Genomic DNA, 6,748 nt, shown 5'->3' on the forward strand with positions numbered 1-6,748 from the left:
CTCCCGGTGCAGGGGGTGAAGCCCGGGGTGCCCTGGGCCGGGGAGGCTGCAGGCGGGCGGAAGGGGTGCTCTGAGGTGGTTTCTGCGCCTCTCGGGCACTTCTCCTTCGCCGCCGCGGGGCCGGGACCCAGCTTCCGTTTTTCTGTGGCCGCCGAGCGAGCGCCGGGGCCGGAGTCATCCTGCCGGGCGGCTTCGTGCCGAGTCCGCTTGAAAGTTGGTTGTGCCCATGTGTCCTGTGGGCAACCCCGCGGTGCAACGTGTGCGCTTGAGCTGCCTTTCCACCCCCTCGGTCAGTGACAATTATTTACAATATACGCGCAGATGCTTGATTTGGGGTTTTTCCCCCCTTTCGACAAAAAATAATAAGGGGTTTTGTGTCTCAGATAATTTGTTTGGTAGTTAATGCAGAGTCCTGGTTAAGGTGCAGTGCGAGGCTGCAAATGAAGTGTGTGTGCAGGGCAGAAGTGTGTGAAGGTAAGTATTTTGTGTGAGTGAGGACTTGTCCTTAGTACCTTTTTATAATGCACAGGAGTAATGGGATGGTTTGAATTTAGCTGCACAAAGTAAATAGGAGACTGTGTTTAGTTCTGTCTTTTTTTAATGGTAAAAGATTAATTTTATAGAAGAGCTTATACTATGCTGCATGTAGCGTAAATGTGTGTGAGGGCTGGGTGTGCGTCTGTGGAGGATGGGTTTTCTGGGGGTGGGTTTTTTTAAGGACTTAATGCTGTGTATCTGCTTGATATCCTTGGTGTAAAATGTTGCATATAGAGAAAACAACCTAAAACTAGCCACAGGTTTTTTTTACCTAGAAAGTGCCTAATTACACATTTACAGTAGCTCCTGATAATCAATATTAAGTGCAGATTTAGAGGTCTAATCAGATCCTCAATCTCTTGTTGCTGTGATTTTGTTGTTCATTTGTTTAGTATCTGCAGAATTCTGCAATAATATGAAGCTAGATATGGGGAGAGGGAGAAGAACCCCTCCTCAGGTATTTTTGAGAGATACCAAAAGCTTATGGTCGAGCAAGCTATATAAAGGAAAGGCTAATGTGCTGCTTTCAGTGTGTGTGTGTGTGTAGATGCTGGCTTTGGGGATATTAACTTGGAAGTTTGCATTGTCTGCTAATCTGTTTTCTGTGCATAGCAATCATGTGGCATGTACCATATAGCTGAGACAAAATGCGAGCAGGAGCAGAAAGGAAAGCTTGCATGAGGGGAATGGAACATTATTTTCTTTAATCTTTTATGCTGTGGGTCTCTTTTTTTTTTTTTTTTTTTTTTTTTGAAGACCTCTGAACTAGAGGGGACATTGCAAGCCTAAAACTGCTTTAATTTTTGTTCTGTGAGACTATAAATTTGGCTGGATGTGGAAGAAGGAAGAATATCCTGATTATATTCATTGTGTATAAGATGACGCCTTGGCTAGTAACATGTAAAATGATACTGGACACTAAAGTCTGACACTGGAGGTTGTTTCAGGTCCTGCATTTAAATGGGCCTTAGTTCAAGGTATTACAATTGTGCAATGCAGAAGATCTTGTATTGCATTGGGAAAAGCTGAATGAGAATTTTTTGCTATAAGAGTGTATCTCCTTAAATATGGAGTAAATTGGAGTGCTTTAAACTGGGGAGAGGTTATAGCGGGTGAAGAATTTTTTCTTTCTTTCATTTTGTTTGGTTTTATATGAGCTCGGGGGGAAATATTTTAAAACTGATGCCTGGTAGGAGGACTCCTAGGTTTGTATGTGGTCTAATTCTATTGATTTTTTGATTAGGTTAATGTATTAAGTGGTAGGCATGATCCTGACAAACTGCAATTACTACTTAACTCTTGTAATATTGTCTGCATCAGATTATCAATATATCAAAATAACATGTGAAACATAACTAGTTTTTCTCTTAAAAAGAAATGTTAAGATTTTGTCAGTTATTTTGCTTAGTTAAATTTGAAAAATCTTATTAAAGAATGGTTTTTACTCTGAAGTAATTCTGACATAAGCTGCTGTTTTGTAAAAACAAGGAACAAAATGTCAATGGATTTGATTTCCAAACTGTAACTAGAGCAGTACTGAGAAGAATGTCTTAAGGGTATGTCAATATGAAATATGTAACTACTATTGATAGCTTTTTTTTTTTTTTTACAGAGGTTCCTGGATGTAACTCTTCATGCTTTTTGATATGTACACAACCTTTTCCTTTCCTGATACGCTTCACAAAGTAATAATGCAAATGTTATACTGGCTGATTGCTAACTACTTTTTTTTTGTAAAACCTCTCTTGCTAACTTGCACTGCATTCCCTTCTGAAAAGGATTTTTCTTATTGTCTAGTTGTCATTCTTCCAGACTAGTGTTTTAGGCATGGAGAATGGCATTAACATTTCTAGCGACTTAAAATTTTAGGTTGTAGAAAATGAGCACTTTCATAAGACAGACTATGAGAAGGTAGGGCTGTACCACCTTATTGACTAACTTGTTTAGAAAGGCATAAGCTTTCATAACATCTGGCAGTTGCCTGTGAATGGACTTGCAGAAAGTGGGGGTGGGAGGGTGGTTCTAAATGGACAGGAATTTTAGATACAAAGGATAAAGAAAGAGGGAGGAAAAGATAGGAGAAGGGGGCAGTGCTCAGAAGGACAGTGGTAGGTTGATGTAAACATTGTCCCTAATGTTTGTATAAACAAATATATTAAGTTACATTGCTTTATTTAGGTTTGCTCTTAAGAAATGAGTTGTCTTTAAAGTTTTCAGTAAGCATTTGTTCACATGGATACACTGTATGGTAATTCCCTCCTCTTATTGTAGGAATATCGGAGGCCAGTAACTGGCGAAGAAGGAGGGATAGTGGGGAAAGCTAAGGCTAACTCTTGCTTGTCATCTGAGTTAATTTGAATGCGAGTATTCTCACAACAACGCTTCGCCCAAATTGCTGCGGCCTCGCTCTGTACGTCCACCCATTTGTATCAAGGAGCATAGCCATTGATCCTCTGGGATGGGACGCTCTAGAACAGTGATTCTCAACCTTTTCTCTCCCAGGACCCATTTGTAAACATCAGTCCTGACCCAGTAAATAGTTTTAGTAAGAAACGCACAAGTATTTTGGCCCCAAAATACTTATTACATACTACAAGTTAAAGTGGCTCAACAGTCTTAATTTTAAAGACCAAAATCGACATCAACCAGAAAACATTAACATCAATATAAGTATGTAAACCCTCCGTTACTCCCAAGTGACATTCGCCATTGTGTGCCTGTGCCCCTCATTCTCAACTTGCAGCCCCTGGTGGTGCCCCTCATTTCCAAACTTGCAGCTCCCTGGCCCTGCCAGTGTCTCTCAGTCCCAAGCCACAGCCCTACCCCCAGCCCTACTGGTGTCCCTTGCTCCTGACCTGCTGCCCTCTGGGCCCCTCCTACCCGCAGCCCTGCTAGAGGGGGGGCCCCAGCTGCCTCCTCTCTGCCTGGGCTGGAAAGCAGTTGTTGTGATGGTTCTGGTTCATGTGGGCGGCCACAGAGCAAGTCTGGCCTTGTCATGGACTAGGGGGAAGAGAGGAGGCCTGTGGCATCCCCCACCCTGGGCAGGGGCTCCCATGCTGTGCTGGGTGGCCTGGCCGTAGCTTCTAGGGCTGTGCAAAATGGGCCCTATTTGATTTGGATTTGGCCTGAATCGGGGACAGCAATTTGATCTGTTGATTCGGATCACTGTCCCCGATTTCGATTTGGTCGAATCCGAATCTGACGAGTCAATGCTGATTCAGTGAATCGGTGATTCGGACACAGGCACAGCTTTAAAAGTGTTTGTTTGCTTGTTTTTTTACATACCTTGAGGTAGCCGTGTGGCTCATGATTGCTTCGCTGTGATGCTGGGGCACATGGAGTGTCCCACAGGAGCACAAGGGGGCTCCCTAGTGTGCTTGGCAGCAAACCCAGAAGTAGACCAGAAGCATAATCTGCCAGGGAGTGTGTTGGTAACCCCCCACCACACACACACCACTGTGGCTCGGCATTCAGCCACAGGGGGACCTCAGGTGCTTCTGGTCCACTTCTGGGTCTACTGCCAATCGCACTGGGGAGCCCCCCACACTTCTGTGGGACACTGCATGTGCCCCAGCACCACAGTGTTCAGAGCCCCTGCTACCTAGAGTTACGTAGATACAGCTTTTAAATGTTTTTTCTATGTCCAAATCAGGAGGGTTCCAAATCAATTTGAAGAGATTAAAGGGATGCGGAGATTTGGCCACCAAATAGGGCCAGATCAAATCGGGGACGGATGCTTTGCACAGCCTTAATAGCCACCCTCCCCAGCAGCGTCTCCTGGCCACCTCGCCTCCATGAGCTGGCAACACCAGCCTAAGCATCCCTGAAGGGCCCCCTTCCCCCACTGAAGAGGTGTGCTCCTGCCCTGCTATAGCCCCTGTGCCTGGACACCTTCCTCCAGTGCTGGCAGACACCTGTCCCCTCTACCACACCCCTGATGCACACCCACACACTCTGCCCCGCACAGCCTCACAGACAGTCCCCAAGTCCTGGTCCTCCAGCCGCTACTCCCCATAAACTTACTTGCATCCAGCTGCTGGGGCTGCTTCCACCACCCTGCCTGGTTGTATGCCAGCCATGTAGTTGTATGCCAGCAGATGCATGAGGTGCCCCCTGCTTCCAGTCACCCCAAGCAGCTCCTTGCAGGCTGGAAGGCTACCAACCTGCAAGGAGAAACCTGCACTTTCCCACACTTTTCTGTGACTGTTTGTAACCCTTTCAGATATTCTTATGACCCACTTCTGGGTAGCGACCCATGGGTTGAGAAACACTGCTCTGGAACAGGTTTTATCAACCTTTTAGGAGTGGCAAGCTGAAACCAGTCATGAACCAAGGCATCAGTGTAGAGCCTTCTCAGAGGAGGAAGAACATGCCAAAGGTGCCCTGAGGACGCTCCCTGTAGTCGCATAAGCTATGCTATGACTAGATCAATTTACGTTACAAGAAAAATATTGTTAAAAATTTGATTTCAACACTTCACAAAGTGGAACAAGGACAGCAATGTTTCATGTTGCTATGTTTGAAACAAAATCTGCCTTTGGCATACTTTGAGTGTGCATACCAAAATCCCATCAGTAAAACAATTCTTCACCTGCAGCTTAGGTAACTGCGAACCAATGTTTTGGATGTAATTCTCATGTGTAGCTGAAGGGGATGTGGAGAGAGGGCAGAGAATGTTAGGTCCCACTCCTCAATTCTGGGGGTGGAATTGCTATTTATAGGTTAAGGTGGCTGGAAATAAATCTTTAGAGTTGTTACTCTGGTCTGCATCTTCCAGACAATGCATTCTGGCTCTGATTTTCCCTATGGAGAGGGAGCAAGTGGGGTTTGGTTGGATATACTGGCTTTTGTCACTATCGTTCCCCTAGATGTACCCAGAAGAGTTGACATGCATATGATCTTGGCTTGGGGACCTTGCCTTTAGGCTAGAAAAATGTGCTAAGAATTATAATATCCGTAACCCAGGGTTCACCAACACTTCAAACAAAATTGTTCACCGTCTGTTTAATACCATCCCATCCCCTTCGTCTGCAATTGAGAATTTCATCCAAAATAAATCTGAAAATGCAGACCAATATTTTTATTTTAGAGTTGTACAAGGAAGAAAGAGTTGAGGTGGGGAGGTGAAACAAAGGTTATGCTTGTAGGAGAGCAGTAGCTCAGGTGATGTTCTATTTTAGACTAGGAAAATGAGGTATGTCTAAAAATACAAGTTGGTCAAACACTAGTTATTTCCCTCGTGTCAGCTGGTGGTGGTGGTGGGGGAACGTGAGCCTCTAAGTCCTCAGTTCTCAACTGAGGTGCTGAGCGGCCTTTTCAGGGGTACCTTGGTACGGCAGCCACTGCCGCAGCCAGATAAAACTGCCCCTTGTGCTGTGTATGGGCCAGTTTCACCTGGCTGTGGTAGCAGCAGCGCCCTGGTTGAGAGCCACTGAGGCAGTGCAACAGTGGTTTTCAGCTGGGGTGTTGCTATGTTCAGGAAAGTTAAGGAGGGGTGCCTTAAATACAGGAAGGTTGAGAACCACAGGTCTAAGCATAAACATTCAGTTTTGCTACTCAAGGCTGAAGCAGCTATATTAAACCCCTTAAGTGGCTACGTGCCATAAAAGGACAGGGCACCACGACAGTAAATATGGGCTATGCACTAGGGCTGTGTAAACCTTCAGGTGCTGATTCAATTCGGAGGAGATTTGGCCTGATTTGGTGGCTGAATCTCCAAATTGAATAAGGGGACCAATTAAAAGGTCTGCATCAATTTGACACTCTAGAGAGACACCCCTGCCAGGCCCCATACCCTGCCTGCTCCCCCTGCCAGTCCCCATCCCATGGCTGCCCCGCCTGCCCCAGCTCCTGGTGCTTAAAAAAAAAAAAAAAGCCCACAATCACTAGCTGCTGCCAGGTGGGGGAGGGGGGAGGCAATCCCCACTGCCCCACGCTGCATGGGGGGGCTCTGCCACGAGCCCCCCAAGCCCCATCTGCTCTCCCAGCCCCTTCCCCATGGCTGCCCTGCCCACCCCAGCTCCTGGCTCTTTTAAAAAGAAAGGTAAGAAACCCTGCATTCACTGGCTGCTGCAGTGGCCTTGGGGCTTCTGGGGGCTCGTGGAAGAGCCCCCAGAAGCCCTCAAGTGCTGGGCAGTAGGGACTGTCCTCCACTGGACAGGAGCTGGTGAGTCTGGGATTTCTGGTGGTTTTTTTTTTTTTAAGGGCCAGG

At 46.2% G+C, this 6,748-nt stretch overlaps 1 long non-coding RNA gene across 1 annotated transcript in view; it reads left to right on the forward strand.

Annotated features, from left to right (window-relative positions):
- Nucleotides 1–6,748, forward strand: part of LOC109292447 — a 24,288-nt gene that overhangs the window by 505 nt on the left and 17,035 nt on the right. The window lies entirely within an intron of this gene.

This window comes from Gavialis gangeticus, unplaced genomic scaffold (assembly GCF_001723915.1).
Source record: "Gavialis gangeticus isolate Ggan-Ray unplaced genomic scaffold, GavGan_comp1, whole genome shotgun sequence".
In the NCBI taxonomy this organism is placed as follows: Eukaryota; Metazoa; Chordata; order Crocodylia; family Gavialidae; genus Gavialis; species Gavialis gangeticus.